The 18476-nt window shown below is 39.6% G+C and overlaps 1 protein-coding gene across 4 annotated transcripts in view; it reads left to right on the plus strand.

Moving 5' to 3' along the window:
• Positions 1-18476, plus strand: part of dennd2b (DENN domain containing 2B) — a 457469-nt gene that overhangs the window by 108725 nt on the left and 330268 nt on the right. The window contains exon 1 of one of the 4 annotated variants that reach the window (XM_060838919.1): positions 6419-6568. The exons of the other annotated variants lie outside the window; for them this stretch is intronic. The gene's annotated coding sequence lies outside the window, so the exon portion shown is untranslated. Of the gene's footprint in view, positions 1-6418; positions 6569-18476 lie in introns of those variants that run through there. 4 annotated transcript variants of the gene reach the window in all.

An 18476-nucleotide genomic window follows, 5' to 3' on the forward strand; every position in this document is an offset into this window, starting at 1 on the left:
TAATGGGAGAGTTGCTCTCATTCTCACTATACCAGTACTAATCAATTCCTTCAGTGGTGGGAAGGTACAATGGAAAACAAACTGTAAAAAAGCTATGATAGTTGGAGAGTTAGAAGAGACATAAGATCATGAGAACTAGAAATGGGTGGATTGTAGGCTGGATTTATTGGTCACTACTGTTGTTTGATAGAGAGGAAGGGTGTCATAAAGCAGGTGGCTCTCCCAATCTCATCTGACCCAGTTCCAACTTGTCTCCCATGTCATGGTGGGCAGGGGAGGGAGAAGGTGGCCTACTTACCTTTACATCTGTTGAGACCTGCCATGGTTAACTTAAGGGTCTCCATCTGCCTCCACTGCTATTTTACTTGCAATGATGAAAGACGTAGCAAAGAAGGTCCACTGATGCCATTCATTGCATGGACTGCTGTCAGGCCGAAATAGGTTATCTCCTTTGTGGGGTCTGCTATGCCCATCAGATACCCTCTCCCCCTCATCCCCTTGCTAACATTGTACTCTACCTTTAATGCTGTCCTATAGTTTCTCAATCCCAGGCCTCTAACCCTCCCCAGACTCCTAGCTGGAGTTAGCTGCCAGGACTGTCCCAAATCCCAGAGAGAGTGCTCCAAGTCTGGGCTTGAACTGTCCTTTCTGACAGGCTGCCTGCATTCCAGCAGTGATTACCACTCTAACCTGTCACTGCTGGGGACACCAAGCCATGAAACAGATTGGGCAGATTGGGCTTGCTCGGACAGAACTTTCTCCCAGGTGGAGGTGGAAGTATTACGATAAAAGACATTAATTGTTCCCAGATCTGTTTCATGTAAGCAAGCTAATGACTGAAGATGGGGTGGTGGCATGGGCAGCAGGGAAGGTGGTGCCTTGTGAAATCCCACCTCATGTGGTCCCTTGAACCATTGCTGCTATTCTATAATATTGTACTGAATCTTTTACCTCAATTCCGCTCTCCGATCTTTGTCCCATTTTGAGTTGATCTCCTTTATTATGACATGGAAGCTGACAACCAAATGAAATCAGCCTCCCTATCTCTACATTCACATCAGAGTAAAATTAAAATACTCAATGACCCTCAGAATTGATGCCCAATGGCTCTTAATCAGACTTCTTGCATTACTAATACCAGTATTATAACTTAAAAGAATTAACCATTTATTAACATAATGACTTTGCTATGTTAAAGTTTAACAACAAGTAATCTAACTCATGCATACGATTTAAACCAATCTTTTTTGACTCTTGCCTCCACTCACACAAAGCCAGGCAGACAAATGGACACAATTAAGGGATAAATCAGAAGGAAAATAAAGAAATGTAACGGGCCAGTCCACTCAAGCAGTCTCCACGATGTGCAATATCACAGTCAAATGGGGTTGTACCTTGCTTGATTTTCAAAGACACCATTCAGTGCAAATAGTTTCTAGTGTTTTAATTTGGACTGATGTCAGATTAACTGGCCTTTAATTCCAAGTTTCCTCTCGTTCTTTCCATGGAGAGTGCTGCTACATTTTGCTTACTTCCAATCCACTATGATGTTTCTAGAATGTAGGCAATTTTGGATAATCATATCCAGTGCATCTAGTATTTCTATAACATGTTTTTTTCTAAGAACACTGGTGTAGACCATCAGATCTGTTGGATTTGTTCACTTCTAATTTTAAGTTTGCATTTTCTCTGCTGATGTTAACTACATTAATAAACAGTCCTTAATATTAAGATCAACTAGTATCTTAATTGCCTCGTGTCTTGCTGCATAGAACAAGTAATACATTGTTAATACACAAGTGAATGGAATTAGAGGATAGTGAAATTGTTTAGTTGGCCAATGTAGTCTTGCAGCATAATTTGGGGCCAGGAATCAGATTGGCCAGTTGTGCTATGTGTTGTGTTCAGCCTCAAAAAATATTTATTCTCAGGCTTTCATGAGATGTTGGGATATTCCTCTGGGATGGGTGATCAAATGTAGCATCAGGGTAATGCCGAGTGTTGTTTCAACAGAAAGGAATGAAAATGAATATGGCCAAAGTAATCTGGTACTCTTGGGAGTTGGGAAGTTTAGAAACAAGGGGCGGAACCTTTTACTCCTTGCGTTGATGAGCTTGGACATAAGAAGAAGTCTAATTATATGAGCTGGCAATGTTAACCAACACTGCCACTTCCTTGATTCCTCAAAGTTCTGTGCAGGAAGATCCATGGCCAACCTTTCTGACCCACCACTGATAGCCGCCCTTAAGTAGCCAATGAAAGATAAGTTTAACTTTGTGCTTGATTCTCATATATCTCTGGGGGGGATGGGGGTGTTCAAGAACTGCTGACCTCTGATTGAATCTCAGCTGTCACCGGGTGGGATTTTCACGACTGGGATCTGAATTGCAGGCCAAAGTGAGAATAACTAACTGGGGAAGTGCAAAAATTCATGGTAGCTCAAATAGTTAGCACTGTTGCCTCACAGATCCAGGGACCCAGGTTTATTCCTGATGAAGGGCTTATGCTCGAAACGTTGAATTCTCTATTCCTGAGATGCTGCCTAACCTGCTGTGCTTTGACCAGCAACACATTTGCAGCTAGATTCTAGCCTCAGGCAACTGTGCAAACACCACACAGACTTTCTCCTCTGGCTGCGTGGGTTTCCTCCGAGTGCTCCAGTTTTCTCCCATAGATCAAAAATGTGCGAGGTGGAATGACAATCTAAATTGCCCATAGTGTCCAGGCTAAGTGGATTAGCCATGGGAAGTGCAGGGTTGTAGGGTAGGAGGAGTCAGTCTGGATAAAATGCTCTTCAGAGGGTTGATGTGGACTTGATGGGTCAAATGACCTGATTGTACATTGTAAGGATTCTATGATTGAACTTAAGATGATCTTTACTCAATTCAAACAGTTTTAACATGCTAGAGGTAAATGCTGAAGTCAGTGGATTGAAACCAGCTTCCCGATATACTCACATTTTTAAAAATAGATTTGAGTCTTAACCACCCATAGACAAACACTTTTGCTTCAGATAAAAATACTTCCCATAGTCTTCCCAAATAGGACATCAGTGATTGTCTGAACAGAGAATTTGAGTCTCAAACCAGAGTTGACTTTTAAATAAAATCACAGTTGGTAATGCAGAGAAAGAAGACACATTTCTTTTTGTAATTTTGCAGTCATCAGGACAACTGCAATAAAGAGAAAACCCAAATTTCTACTGTGAGAAGAGAGTGCTGCTTGTTTGGTAAGTTACTCTCTGGTAGAAAATGAAGCAGTTGTTGATGATTGAAAGTTAACTACCAATTATGTTTAGATTTTAAACCAGGAATGTTGATTCTGTTTGGTTCACCATTGAGGGTATTACCCTGCGTCATAGAACATAGAAATGTACAGCACAGAACAGGCCCTTTGGCCCATAATGTTGTGCTGAGATTTAATCCTAATGTAAAATATAGTAACTTAACCTATGCACCCCTCAACTCACTGCTATCCATGTGGATGTCCAGCAGTCACTTAAATGTCCCCAGTTAATGACTGTTAACTGCCAATCATTAACTGCTGTATTTTTCTTGGCAAGCCTTTACTAATCAGATTCCACTTCCCACAATCCAGCATTCTCCTCTCATACAATATAAATATTGCCTTTCCCCTTTGTTATACTTGCAAACTGTCCTACTGAATTCAAGATGTAAAGCTTCAACGAAATGAGTCTTTAGTCAGAAAAAAAACCCATTAAATTAAATCCATTTAGCTTGCCTCAATCCAAATAATCTTTAGTGTAAATTAGAACATAAAACCTTCAGTAATTGAATGATATGCAGGCAATCTGTAAACTTTCCAGTCAGACCAATGACCCTGATTCACTGAACAATGCATACTAGGAGCAAAACCAGTCATATCTGAAAATGAATGACCAACGAGTGTAGCTACAACGCAGCACCACATGCATGCTAAAACAGCAGAAACACTATAAAATAGAGAGAGCTAAATGATTCCCTAACTAAAGGATCTGATTGAAGTTCTTTGGTCTTGCCATTTCCAGTCAGAAATAATGGTGCGCAATTAAATAACTAACTCCTCATCTATCTCTTCAGTCTGTCAGTCTGACATCAGTCCTGATTAAAATGTTAGAAGCTATTTGCATCGAATGGTGTCTTCAGAAATCATGCAAGATACAATCCCATGTGCCTGTGATGTTACAGATTGTGGACACCACACAATCCACCTTGGCCTCCTCCTGCGCATCCCCTATTACAGATGCCAGTCTTCAGCCAATTCAAATCATCCCATTGATAGCAAATAAATGGCTGAAGGTACTCGATAAACAAAGACTATGGGTCCTGCCAACTTCCAGCTGTGGTATTGAACCCTTGTGCTCTGGAACTGCACTCCTAGCCGAGCTGTTCCAATACAGCTACAACACTCATTTACCTGATAATTGCGCATGTATATTCTGTCCACACAAGGTATGGATTGGACCTGTTATCTCTTACAATCAGATTACTCTCAATTACCAGCAAAAGGATTGATGGTGCCGTCAATGATGTATTGAGTGGTGTTTACTCAAACATAACCTCCTTTTCCATTATTCAGAGTAGGTTTTACCAAAGCCACTCAGCTCCAGACCTTGTAACAATCTTTGTTTAAAATGAATAAAAGAATTAAACTCTACATGGGAGTCAGAGTGACTAACCTTGATATTAAGGTAGTATTTGACTGAGTGTTGCATCAAGGAGCCATGGTAAAATCGAAATCAATAGGGATTTGGGGTCAACTCCTCCAGGTGGAGTTATACCCATCACAAAGGAAGACCATTTTAGTGAAAACTGAAAGAACTGCAGATGCTGGAAATCAGAAACAAAAACAGAAATTGCTGGAAAAGCTTATCAAATTGGGTAGCAGCGTGGAGAGAAATCAGTTAACATTTTGGGTTCAATGACCCTTACTCAGAACAAGGAAGACGATTTTAGTCGTTGAGTTCCTCTTTGTAGTGCCAATCATCCTAATCAATGACTTCCCCTCCATCCTAAGGTCAAAAATAGGGATGTTCATTGAGCAATCATCATCGTTCAGCATTTATTCATGATTTCTCAAATACTGAAATAGTCCCTGCCCACATGCAACAAGTCCTGCACAACATTCACGCTTGGGCTGATATGGAGCAAGTAACATTTATCTCTCACACATGCCAGTTAATAGTCATCTCCAATGAGAGAATTTCACCATTTTACTAATCTCCCATTATTAACATCCTGGGGGTTGCTGTTTACCAGAAATTCAACAGGAAATTCTGTGTAAATAAGGTCATTGTCTGACTGTCCATCATTTCTAACACAGTGTGTTGGAATACTCCCTAGTTGCTTGGATGAGTCCAGCTTAAACAATGCAATGACTTTGAAATTTTACATTTTTAGAAAAAAGTGGTTTAATTCATGCTTTGAGGCTTCACTCCATTTTTTACAACTAACTTTTGAGCTTTGCTCTCTTCTTTCATCTGGGAAGATTTTAGTTTCCTTTTATCAAGGATAATAAAATTTAGAAATTGGACGAATGTGTCCACGACTAGCTGAACCTCTGAGGTAGACACAGCTGATAGTAGAACTTACTGATCAATAAACCTTCAATTTTACTATACTGTAGTGTACCTATCCTTAAAATCACCTCATAGTGTCAGACAATCAGGCGTGAATGAGAAATCCAGATTGAGGTGAAACAGCCAATTAAAGCAAGCCTGATGCAAACAACAAACTTTACAGATTCATTTAAAATTATTTAGAAGCATATGGTATCCAGACACTTATAGATTTCATAGAGATAAACAGGTGAGGTCAGGTAATCTCTCCGGGTTTGTATTAGGCGTAGAAAGAAATACTACACCTGAATGTTACCCTCCTTCACCCCAATTACATCTTGAAACAAAACGCAAATAAAACATATGATATAAGTACATTATCAGATAAATGGTATCAAAGAGATGCAAATTGCCTGAAGCCAAACTCACAAACATTTTTACGAAAGCAAAGAAAGGAACGCATTAAACATGCTTCTGGTGGGTAGCAGGGCATGTCTGTGAATACTTGTAACACAATAGCATTATTCATTTAATCTTAATGCATTTAGGGAAAGCCTGCATGTTAATATTTTTAAAAACAGAGATTTGAAGCGTGGCAATATTTTGAGAATCGTAATGCGTTATTGCTTCCTTTTTCACATGAAAACAAGTTAATGCGGTATCTTCAGATGAGCCACTTCCATACTTGGAGGGGAGAACGGTGTATAAGCTCCTTCGGAGAGGGAGGAGGAGCAGAGCTCTTGCAAAAGTTTTTAATCAAGAGGCATATGCTGTTTCATGGAACCCTCCCAGAACTGCAAGCAGGGACAACAGTTGCCATGGTGACTAGCCCAGCCTGTCAGCATTCTGCAATCAGTGGAAGTGTGCTGAGAAGGTCATGTGAGGGAGTTGTGGGAAACCCAGTAGGTATCTGAATCCAAACTACTGTTAGTAGCAGTTCAGCTAATAGGAAGGTTTGTCTGGGAAATATAAACCGGAATGGAGGGCAGAGGAAGGCACTGCGTGTTGCAGGTAATAAAAAGGAGATCGCTGCTTACTTTAAGGTTTATGGTACGGTTGTTAACGCTGGTTTTCGGCTTTCTGGAACCCCGCCTCCTTGTTTTCACCAGTAAAATAGCACATTCAACTTTGGAAAGTGATGTCATGTTGAAATGAGCAGTTGGATACTATTAGACAAATGGATAAAAATTAAATATTAACTAAATGTACATGTAACAATGTTTATCTATTTGCTGTAGGACTAGCTTTACAGTTTTTTTTAAAAACTTACTTTTCTAATAAACGTGATTATTTGGTTGCTGTTTCTAAACAAAAAGCTTTGAAATATGCTGGACTTGCATTTTTTCAGATATTCTAATATTGTTTGTTGTAATTTTTATTTAATCTTGTCAAACCCCATTCCCAGCCTGGACTGAGTCTTTTCCTTTTAAAATGTTGAAGAAGACAGTCCTTGTTTCACTATTTGATTTAGCTTTCCCATTAGCATGTGGAATACTGTTCAGTTCATTGGTATTCTTGGCCATTTTCCGTCTCTTATGTCCCTGGGTTTGGGCAAGTAGGGCACTGTGTCACTTTCTTGCATTTTCTATACAGTGTGCCTTTTGTCTACTGCCAAACAATGAAGTGTGGCTGTGATTGGTTCAGTTTTGTTTTGTGCTGAGTGGGAGATGTTGCTGTGGCCTTTGCTGTTCCTTGTACCCAGTGGAACACCTGGAACTAATTGAAAGTAAAAGCAGCCAAGGCTGTGGAGGCATTTCTACCTCAGCTGTAGACTCACTCCCACGTTAGGAGAATGGAGATGGAAGAGGTCCTTTTTGTCAGGATATATCAATCTCCTCATTCTTTACTTTGTATTAAAATACAGAAAAGAACCAGTTCTTGCCTACTTCTTGTGACCGCATAGAGAGTGTTCTGGATTTCAGGTTAAGTGTGCTATTATAAGGTGCATTTACTACATTTCCTTTTTTGTTTTTGCTGACTTAAGAAATTTCCACTCCTTTTTTTGAAACAGGAAATGTCTGCCTTGCATCAAGTTTTCCATCTCTGTCTAGCTTTTTGGACTTATCACTGTAAATTTAATCAAAACTTTGAGAGAGAAAGGGCACCTGCTTGACAGGTGTGTTATGAACTATGTGTAAATGATTTATTCCAGATTTCAAAATGATGGAATCTGTGTTCAATTAATTGGTTATATTAATTATTTGTCTGTTTATAATGTTGCAAAAGTTGATTAACGTGCTAAGCAGCCTTTGAGTTTTAAGGTTTTTTTGCGCCCTTCAATGACAAGAAAAGCATTTGACACCCTAGTGATACAATAATGACCTTGAAAACATACTCATGGAGCTATCCCAACCCTTGCATCCTAATATTTGTGCTCTGGAAAAAAGACTTTTTTTCCCTCAGAATGTAGATGTATCTTTGCATCTGACTTCTATTTAAATGATGAATTTAATAGCTAAGTAAAAATGAGTTATGACAACTTTAGGCATTGCTGGTTAGGCCAGCATTTATTGCCCATTCCTAATTGCTTTTGAAGGAGGAGCTGAAGTTTTGAATCATTACCCTCCATTTGGTCTGGGTTGACCCACAATGCCATTAGGGAAGGCATTCCAGGATTTTGATCCATTGACATGAAGGTATGAAGAAATTCCAACTCAGGATGGTGAGTGACTTGAAGGGAACTTTGCAGGTGTTGGTATTTCTTATCCTACAACATTTCAACATAAAATATCAGCTTGTCTGGGTAATTCTTTCAGCCTTTCTAAATTCATAATTGTAACATCTTTTGCTCCAGGGCAGTAGATGACGTCAAACCGATGTGTGACCACACTGTGCTTAATGTATCATTATAGGATAGTTGTTACCAGGTGTAGCACAATTACTGAAAAGGTGTTTATGAATTTGGGCTCATCTCCAGGTAAACACATTACTCAAGTACTGAAGGTGTGATGCTTGGTTGCAAGTGCCAACTTTCAGGTCAGTTATAAGCTCAGATTCTGTCATCTGTTTTGGTGTGTTTTTTTTAAAAGAATCCATGCCATAATTGGGAGAAGAGCAAAAAGTTCTCCCAATCTTCTGGCCAACATTTCAATAAATAACATCAACAAAATTATCGGTCTTGTTTGCTGTCCTTATTGTGTAAATATTTGCTGCAATTTTATTTCCAAGCTGGTATCGTGTATGGCTTTGAAGAGGGCTGGAAGGTGGTGGCATTCCCTTTTACATTTTGCTGTCCTTATCCTTATAGCTGGCAGAGGGTCTGAGTTTGGAAAGTGCAGTTGAAGGAGCCTTGGTGTATTGCTGCGATGCATCTTGTAAGTGGTGAGCATCATAGTAGTGGTGGAGAGGACCTGTTAAGCATGCTGCTTTGTCCTGCAGTGCGTCCAGCTTTGAGTGTTTTTGGAACTGCACTCACCCAACAAGTAGAGAATATTGCATCAAACTCCTGACTTGTGTTTTGTGAATGGTGAACAGACTTTGGGAGTTACTTGCTGAATTCGCAGTCTTTGACATGCTGTACATTATTTAAATCACTAGTTCACTTCAGTTTCTGGTCAATTGTAATTTCCAAGGTTTTGGTGGTGGGGAATTCAATAATAGTAGTATTGTTGAATGCCAAAGGGAGATGGGTAGATTCCCTCTAGTTGGATATGAACTATTCCTGACATGTATGTTGTGAATATACTCTCCTAAATGTGACTGCTGACCAGGTCTTGCTGCATGCAGACAGTAACTGCTTCAGTACTTGAGCAGTTATGAATGATGCTGAATATTATGCAGTAATCAGAGAACATCAATGATTGTGATTTGATGTTGGAAGAAAGTTAATTGAAGCAGCTGAAGATGGTTGGGTTTGGGACACTACCTTGAGGAACTTTTGCCATGTTTTCCCAAGAATGAATCGGATGGCATCCAGAAACCACAATTATCTTGCTTTGTGCTAGATATGATCCAAACAAGTAGACAATATTCCCACTGACTTTTATGTGAAGGTTTTTTGATGTTTACATTCAACCACATGTTGTCAAGGGCAGCTGCTTCTTGCCTCAGGAACTTCATTCTTATAGTTCTCTCCCTGGGAATGATTTGTGGCATTAAGCCTCTTTATAACCTTGAGATAGGATTTAATGGAGGCACCATGTCATCTGTTTTTTGGGTAGGTCAGCAAAATGAACTTGCCTGGAAAGAGCTGTCATTATTCAATTTCGAGGGCCTGAAAGCTGAAGTCCAGCCTGTGACACAATCGGGCTGGGCAGACAGTGGCTGTGGTCCCGAAAGACAACAAGCAATCTGCACAGGCTTGCTTCTTACAGTCCCCGCAAGATGAGCCCCCACCCTCTCATCTGCAGGGTTAGTCCATTAGGTGGGCCTTTCTACCAATGGTTTATTTGGGGTCATAGTTGGAAAGTGACAGATTCCTCATCCACCATTACCCACCTGTCACCAATTCATCATCAGCTTGATGTTAGCTTTGACCCTGAGATGAGCTTCTGAACTAATAGTCAACTTATTACTAAGAATGTGTACTTATTTCCACTTAAGTAACTTTTTACTCCTCTGTTTATTTGATATTGAAACTCTCATTCATGCATATGCTTTCTCCTTGGTTTGACGACACTAATGGTTTCTGAGCTGCTCTTAGGATCCAAAATTCTGCTATCCTTGCATTAATTTTGCAGCAAGTCCTATTCACTCCTTAACTTGCTGGCATAAATTCACTACTGGTCAAGCAAAGTCTTGATGTTAAAATTCACATCTTTATTTCCCAATCCTTACATGGTCTGTCTCTGTCTTGCCTCTAGGATATCTGAATTCCTTGAATTCAGGCTCTTGATCATCCCTGTCTTTTAATTGCTGCACTGTGGTGGCCATGCCTTCATCTATCTCAGTCCCAAGCTCTAGAATACTCCCCCGAACACACTCTTTCTTTTCTGCCTGTCTGTCTCATTTTCCTTCTTTAAAACACACGTTAAAATCTCTTCCTTGACCAAGGTTTCATCATCAGATCTACTATGTCTCTCTTATAGCCTGGTGTCATATTTTACTTGATGGTCCTGTGACTCACCTGAGACTTTTATGTTAATGATGCTATTTGTCATTGTTTGCACTTGGATTGTGATAAGGTCTGAAAGTAAATGGAATCTAAACTAAACATCAATGAGTCAATGCCACTTTTCACCAGTTTCTTGATTGTGGATTGGATTTGTTTAGTTTTTGGTTTATGGACAGGAAATATGTTCATCTGCATGAAGACATTGGTCAAAATCTTGTTCCTTCCATTCTAATGAGATGACCCCAGCAGCTAATTTACTAGGTGGATGGATGGTGAATGGGGATCTCACCGTTTTCCCAACTATTTCTTTCATGCAAACATGAGCATATGAATTAGGAACAAAAGTAGGCCATTCAGCCCCTCAAGCCTCCCCCATTATTCAAAACAAGTAATTGCTGATGTTTGTCTGTAATCAGTATAATCATTGCTTGGCTGTCATTTTCAAGAGTCGTTTTTACAAAAGAAGTTGGAAAAAAAATTGAAGAATGGAAACTGCTGACAAACAAAATGAGCATCTCCGTAAGCCAGTGGAAGTGTGCTATTGAACAAAGGTTTTATGGGAGGAGGTTAAAAAGGTTAACTAATGTTTATGTCTATATGAGGGGTGTTTAGAGAGGAGTTAGTTTTAACCCGTAGTAAACCTGGTCTGTGTTTCTTATTGACCTGGATCTATCCAACAAGTAAATTGGAACCTTTTTTTTTGTGCACTTTTGATAACGTTTTAACTTTTGGCAACTCCTCCAGGACCACTAGCACTAGATTTCTATGTACCAGCCTAGTGCGGTTTTAAAAAAATGTCAAAGTAGCTTAATGAGATCAAAGAATCTTTTTGGGATGGTTTCTGAGAACAGCACTTATTGAAGCTGGCTTCCCCCTCCCCCCAACACAATGAAACAATTAAACATTAATAACATGAAGATACTCGGGTAGCAATGCTAATGTAGTGATATTTTAAGTTTCGTTTGAGGAAGAGAGGAGTGGCCAAAATTGGCATTTAGAACATAACATAGAAAAATACAGCGCAATACGGGCCCTTCGGCCCTCGATGTTGCGCCGACCGAAGCCTACCTAACCTATACTAGCCCAATGACCTCCATATGCTTATCCAATGCCCGCTTGAATGACCATAAAGGGGGAGAGTCCACCACTGATACTGGCAGGGCATTCCATGAACTCACCTACAGAGCATAGAACAGTACAGGCCCTTCAGCCCTCTATGATATGCCAATTTTTTTTATCCTAAGGTCAGACTAACCTATATACCCTACATTTTACTACCATCTACGTGCATGTCCCTAATGCATCTGACTCTACCACTGCTGGCAGTGCATTCCATCCACCCACCACTCTGTAAAAAAAACCTCTCTCTGACACCTCCCCTAAACCTTCCTCCAATCACCTTAAAATTCTGCCCCCTTCTGATTGCCATTTCTGCCCTGGTGGTGGGGGGGGAAGAGGGGAGAGAGTGAGTCTCTGGCTATCCACTCTATCTATGCCTGTCATCATCTTGTACACCTCTGTTAAGTTACTTTTCATCCTTCTTCGCTCCAGTGAGAAAAGCCCTAGGTCTCTTGACCTTTCTTCATGAGACATGCCCTCTAGTAAAGGCAGCATCCTGGTAAATCTCCAAAACTCTCTAAAGCTTCCACATGCTTCCTATAATGAGGTGACCAGAACTGGACACAATATTCCAAGTGTGGTCTAGCCAGGGTTATATAGAGTTGCCAGCATAACCCCGCATTTCTTAAACACAATCCTCCTGTTAATGAAAGCCAACACACCATACTGATGACATGAAAGAAGAGCCAGCTGAAGTGAACTGGCAAATGAGATTGAGCAGAATATAGTCAATAAAATTGCAATTCCAGACAATTTTTTTTTGGATCTTTCAAAACATACAGGATAGATGCTTTCATCAAGAGAGGAAAGAAATTCAAAGAGAGCACCCCCCAACCTGTGCTTCACTAAAGGGGTTAGTATCAAAATTTTAAAGGACAAGCATATAATTGTGCCAAATGAGTGGTGGATGAGCAGATTGGACAGAATGTAAGGAATAACGAAGAGTCACTAAACGCGTAAGGAGAAATCTGTATGAGAAAGCTAGCTTGAAATATAAAAACAGTAAGTTTTCAGTAAACAGTTTTTAAAAAAAAAACTGATCCTGTAGAAAGTGTGTTTTCAGAATTCATAATGAAAAACAAGAAGATGGCACTTGAATATATATTGTATCAGTCTTCCCAATAGGAGTTAGAAGTAACATACTGGAATTGTTAGTAATTCAAAGGGAGGGACAAACTCAAAAATTACATTTACCCATGAAGTGCATGAGATACAATCCAAATTGTTGGAGCTGTTGGCCTGGGTCTTGATGGATTTCATCCAAAGATCTTTAAAGAAGTTGCTAGTGAGACAATTAATACATTAGTTTTAATTTTCCAAATCCCCTATATCTCAGGGAGGTTCCATTAGATTGGCATTAGTAGGGATGGCAGTGGGGGGAACTTCAAGAAGCAAGGGAGACAGAAAGCAGGAAACTACATGCCAATTAGCTTGACATGTTGTGTGGAAGATATTAGGTATTGTTGAAGACATCATGGCAGTGTACTTAAACATGGTTTCACTTTAACAAATATTTTGTAACTGTGGATTTCACTGGAGAAGTAACATGTTAGATAACAAACTTCGCTTTCCACAAAGCGCTTAGTGAGGTACCACATCAGTGGTTATTGTGTAAAATCAAAGCTCATAGTATAGGGGATAATGTCTTGGCATGGATAGAGTGGTTAGCTAGCAGGCAGCAGTTTAAAAATTGATTATTTTCTGGTTGGTAAGATGTAATGAATGGTGTGCAATAGGGATTGATGCTGGACCTTAACTTCTGACAATTTGTATAATTAACTTGGAAGAAAGGACTGAATATATGATTGCTAAACTTCCTGATATTATAAAAATAGGCCGGAAAGTAAGTTGTAAGAAAACATGAGACTACAAATAGACAGGTTGTGAGTTGACAGTGATATGACAAATTGAATAAATGTGGGAGAATGTAAAACTGTCCATTTTGGCAGCAAGAATAAAAAACAACTGTTATCTAAATAGAGTTTGTAGAGCTCTGAGATAAAGAAAGATTTCGTGCATTAATACTGAAGGTTAGTATACAGGAGCAGTAAGTAAGTGGGTAAGGAAATAGTGCACCTCGCAATAGAATTCTGAATCTAAAAGTAAGGAGATTTTGCTTCAAGTATAGAAAGCACTGATGAGACCAAATCTGGTGTCTTTTGTGCAGTATTTGTCTCATTTATTGAGGGATGTAAATTTAATTATGAGCAGTTCAGAGGATAACTAGACTAAGGTTTGCCAGGCCATGCTTGAAACTGTTGGCGTTCACAAGAGTAAGAGAGAACTTGAATGAAAGTCTTGAGGGATCCTGGCAGTGGATTGTTAATGTAACACCTCCCTTTTTAAAAAGAGGAGCAGACGTATATTATTGTACAAGATATGAGTAGGCCATTTGACCCTGCTCCACAATTCATTAGACTAGATTCCCCTAAGTGTGGAAATAGGCCCTTCAGCCCAAGAAGTCCACACCGACCCTCTGAAGATTAAACTACCCAGACCCATTTCCCTCTGACTAATGTACCTAACACTACGGGCAATTTAACATGGCCAATTCACCTGACCTGCACATCTTTGGACTGTGGGAGGGAAACCCACACAGACACTGAGAGGATGTGCAAACTCCACACAGTTGCGCGAGGCTGGTATTGAACCTGGGTCACTGGTGTTGAGGCAGCAGTGCTAACCACTGAGCCACTGTGTTGCCATTATGGTGATGGCTGATTCTTGGCTTAGAACCCTAAATCCACGCACCATTCCTTGATCCCTTTAGCCACAGGAGTGATATGACCACCTCCCTTGAAAACAATGTTTTGGCCTCAACCACTTCCTGTGGTAGTGAATTCCACAGAATGACCACTTCCTGGGTGCAGGAATTTCAGTCAACTCAGTCCTAAAAGGTTTACATTTTTTTTCCACAATCTTTGACACCTATTTCTGGATGTCCCCAGCATTGGGAACATCCTTCCTCCATCAAACCTGTTAGAATTTTATAGACTTCTGTGAGATGTACTCCCCACTCCCAGCACCTCCCATTTATTTAAACTCCAGTGCATGTAATCCTAATGAATCTAATCTTTCTTTGTGCATCAGTCATGCCATCCCAGGAATCAATAAGGTAAACCTTCACTGTACTTTCTCTATAGCAACAGCATCCTTTGTTAGATAAATAGGCCAAACGTGTGCGTGGTATTCTAGGTATGGCCTCACTAATAATAAATGCAGCAAGACCTTCATGGTCCTGTCCTCAAATCCTGAATGCCAACATACAGTTTGCACCTCTTACTGCCTGCTGCACCTGCATCCTTACTTTCAACAACTGGGGCATGAGAACACTCCGATCTTGTTGAACATACCATGTTCTCAATTTACAGCCAGGAGAAAGTGAGAACTGCAGATGTTGGAGATCAGAGCTTAAAAATGTGTTGCTGGAAAAGCGCAGCAGGTCAGGCAGCATCAAAGGAGCAGGAGAATCGATGTTTCGGGTGGCTTATGCCCGAAACGTAGATTCTCCTGCTCCTTTGATGCTGCCTGACCTGCGCTTTTCCAGCAACACATTTCTAAGCTCTCCATTTACAGCCAGTCAAGTAATAATCTGCCTTTCTGTTTTTGCTACCAAAGTGGATAACCTCACATTTATCTACATTTATACTCCATCTGCCATGCATTTGTCCAAATTACATCTCTGCTGCATCTGCCCATTTCACTCTTCTACCCAGCTTTCTGTCATCTGCAGATTTTAAGATATTATATTTAGATGTCTAATCAAAATGATTAACATAATATGTTGTGAATAATGGAGGCCTGGTGCTGATGACTGCATTACCCCATTAGTCACTGCCTGCTGTTCAGAAAAGGATGAAGGTAGCTGTATTCTTCGTATTTGTTATTGGGAAAATGTGAGCGACGATAAATTATGTAATAGATAATTTAGGAATACACATTTGAGCAGAATCAGCATGGTCTTTTATAAAGAGGGAATCATGGATCAGTACTGAAACCATAATTAATAATGTCTTGGGTGAAGACATTGAATGTACAATAGCCAAGTTTTCAGGTGACACAAAAATAGGTGGAAAGGCAAGTGGTGAGGATGGCACACAGTCCGCAGAGGGACATAGACAGGTTAACTGAGAGGATACAGATATGATGATGCAATGAGAATGTGAGGTTATGCCCATTTTGGCCAAAAGAATCGAGGAGCTGAGTATTATTTAAATGGAGAAAGATTGCATAAAGCTACAGTCAAGGGATTTGGGTGATGCCCTGCAAATACAACAAAAGTTAGTATGTAAGATAATTGGGAAGGCAAATAGAATATTGGCATTTATATCCAAGGGAATGGAGTATAAAAGTGTGGGGGGGGGGGGGGGGGTGGAAGCCTTTATTAAAACTGTACAAGGCAGACTATAGCTAGAATACTCAGCAGTTTTGGGTTACTTTTTAATCTAAGAAAAGTTTATACTGGCATTGGAGACAATCTGGAGAAGTTCATGAGGCTGATCCCAGATAGGGAGGGATGAATGAGAGGCAGCCTCATTGAAACATACAAGATTTTATGGGGGATTTGACAGGTTAGATGCAGAAGGCTTGTCTCCTTCTGTGGGAGAGTCTAAGATATAATCTCAGAATAAAGCTATCCATTTTGGATAGGGATGAGGAATTTCTGAGAGTAGCAAATCTGGCAAATTCTTTATGCAGATGAGTGTGAAATCTGCTTTAAGCATGCTTGAGGCTAAGAGACTGATTTTTAAAAATCAATTTTTCAAGGGTTATGGGGGAAGAGACAGGAAAGTGGAGTTGAGGATTATCAGATCAGCTATGATCTCACCAAATGGGCTGAATGGCCAACTTTGGCTCTCATGTCTTGGGATCATGGAAAAAAATGCTTCTGTTGTGGCAGAACAGAACTAGGGGTCACTATTTAATTAAAAATTAAGGGATCATTATTTTAAGACAAATTTAAAATGTTTCCTCACGCAGGGTCTTGAGCCTTTTGAACTCTTCCCTAAAAGCAGTAGGAGCAAAGTCTTTGAATCTTTTTGAAAGCAGAGGTAGATTCTTGAGTGTGGGGTGGGAATGCAGAGTTATCAAATCAGCCCTGATTTTACCACAAACCATACTCGATTAAACGTCTTCAGCAGAAGAATGAGGGGGATCTTTCTAGAAGCATATAAAATTATGAAGGGAATAGATAAGATAAAAGTAGAGAGAATGTTTCCACTGGCAGGTGAAACTAGGACAAGAAGGCATAGCCTCAAAATTAGAGGGAGCAGATTAATGACTGATTTGGGAAGGAACTTCTTTACCCAGAGGGTTGTTAATCTCTAGAATTCCTTGCCCAGTGAAGTAGCTGATGCTACTTCGGTAAAAGTTTTTAAAGCTAAGATTTTTTTTAACAATAAATGAATTAAGGGATATGATGAGAGTGGGTAAGTGGAGCTAAGTCCATGAAATGATCAGCCTTATCTTATTGAATGGTGCAGCAGGCTTGAAGGGCCAAATGGCCCACTCCTGCTCCAGTTCTTATGTTTTCTGTTCTAACAATTCAATCTTGATTTTTTTTTTCCTCACCTAGAGCATTTCTATGTGTAGCTAGACCTCAGTGGGCCTGTTGCACTGGGCTTTCACTTGAGATGAATGTAGCAAACCTGAGATAAGCCAAATCTTGCTTTTTTCAATTAAACTAAAATGACAAAACTAAGCAATCTAGATGAATCCTTTTGAAATTTTGTTCAACTTCTAAATATAGGGAAATGCACTGCGGGAAATGGCTCATTTGAAATGTTAAGAACAGAGGCAGAAGCAACTTTGTCACAAAAGGAGACAGTACAGCTTTCAATCTATGCTGGACAGTCTTTTTTTCCTCCTCAAAAATAATGACTATTTTGGAAAGTTTTAAAAACAAACTTTGTTTTCACCATTTTCTTTTGGTTTGATGTAATATCTTTAAAATACTACCAAATTTTCTTTAGATCTAGCGTACAAAGTTTAAAAAATCGCATAACCCCAGGTTATAGTCCAACAGGTTTATTTGGAAGCACCAAATAAACCTGTTGGACTATAACCTGGTGTTGTGCGATTTTTAAAAAAAATCATTCATGTTCTCATTTCCAATTTTATAAATTTAATGTCATAGTCCATGATGGAGAATGGCTGCTAGTTCTAATCCAGATTGAAGTCTTGGCTGCTGTCAGTTAGAAAATACTACCAGTGGAAAAGTGGAATGAAGCTTTTGAGGTTGTCAGAGATTAAAATATTTAACTGCTAAAGTAAAGAACCCAGTTTTTCAGAAATTGGTGTCAGGATTAAATGCAGAAAGCATTTAAAATAAAGGCTCGAATTTAATAGCTACAGAAGGTACAATGTAGTTGTTACAGTGAAGGTTAATTTTGATCAGGACTGGGAATATAATATTCTTTTGTAATATTTTCAGGATAGACACAGATGAGGGAATGTCACTTAATTTTGTAAAAGTTGCAGTGGGTTGTGTTAAGAAACTCCATTCTTGCAGATAAGTGGAAAGAACAGTACGAAGTTTGTTCTTTTACAGGCTCATAGATATTGAGGAATGAGATAGAGGAGGGTCTGCAAACAGTTCAGATGGTTATAACTAAGAACATGGTATTCTTATTAATTATCCTGGATATGTTGGTGGGAGAAAAGTAGCAAAGTTTGGTGTCAGCAAATGTAATTTAGACTGAGTACAAAGCTACTTCCTTGATCAATATGATTTGCATCCACCAAAGG

The sequence above is a fragment of the Hemiscyllium ocellatum genome, chromosome 18, assembly GCF_020745735.1.
Source record: "Hemiscyllium ocellatum isolate sHemOce1 chromosome 18, sHemOce1.pat.X.cur, whole genome shotgun sequence".
In the NCBI taxonomy this organism is placed as follows: domain Eukaryota; kingdom Metazoa; phylum Chordata; class Chondrichthyes; order Orectolobiformes; family Hemiscylliidae; genus Hemiscyllium; species Hemiscyllium ocellatum.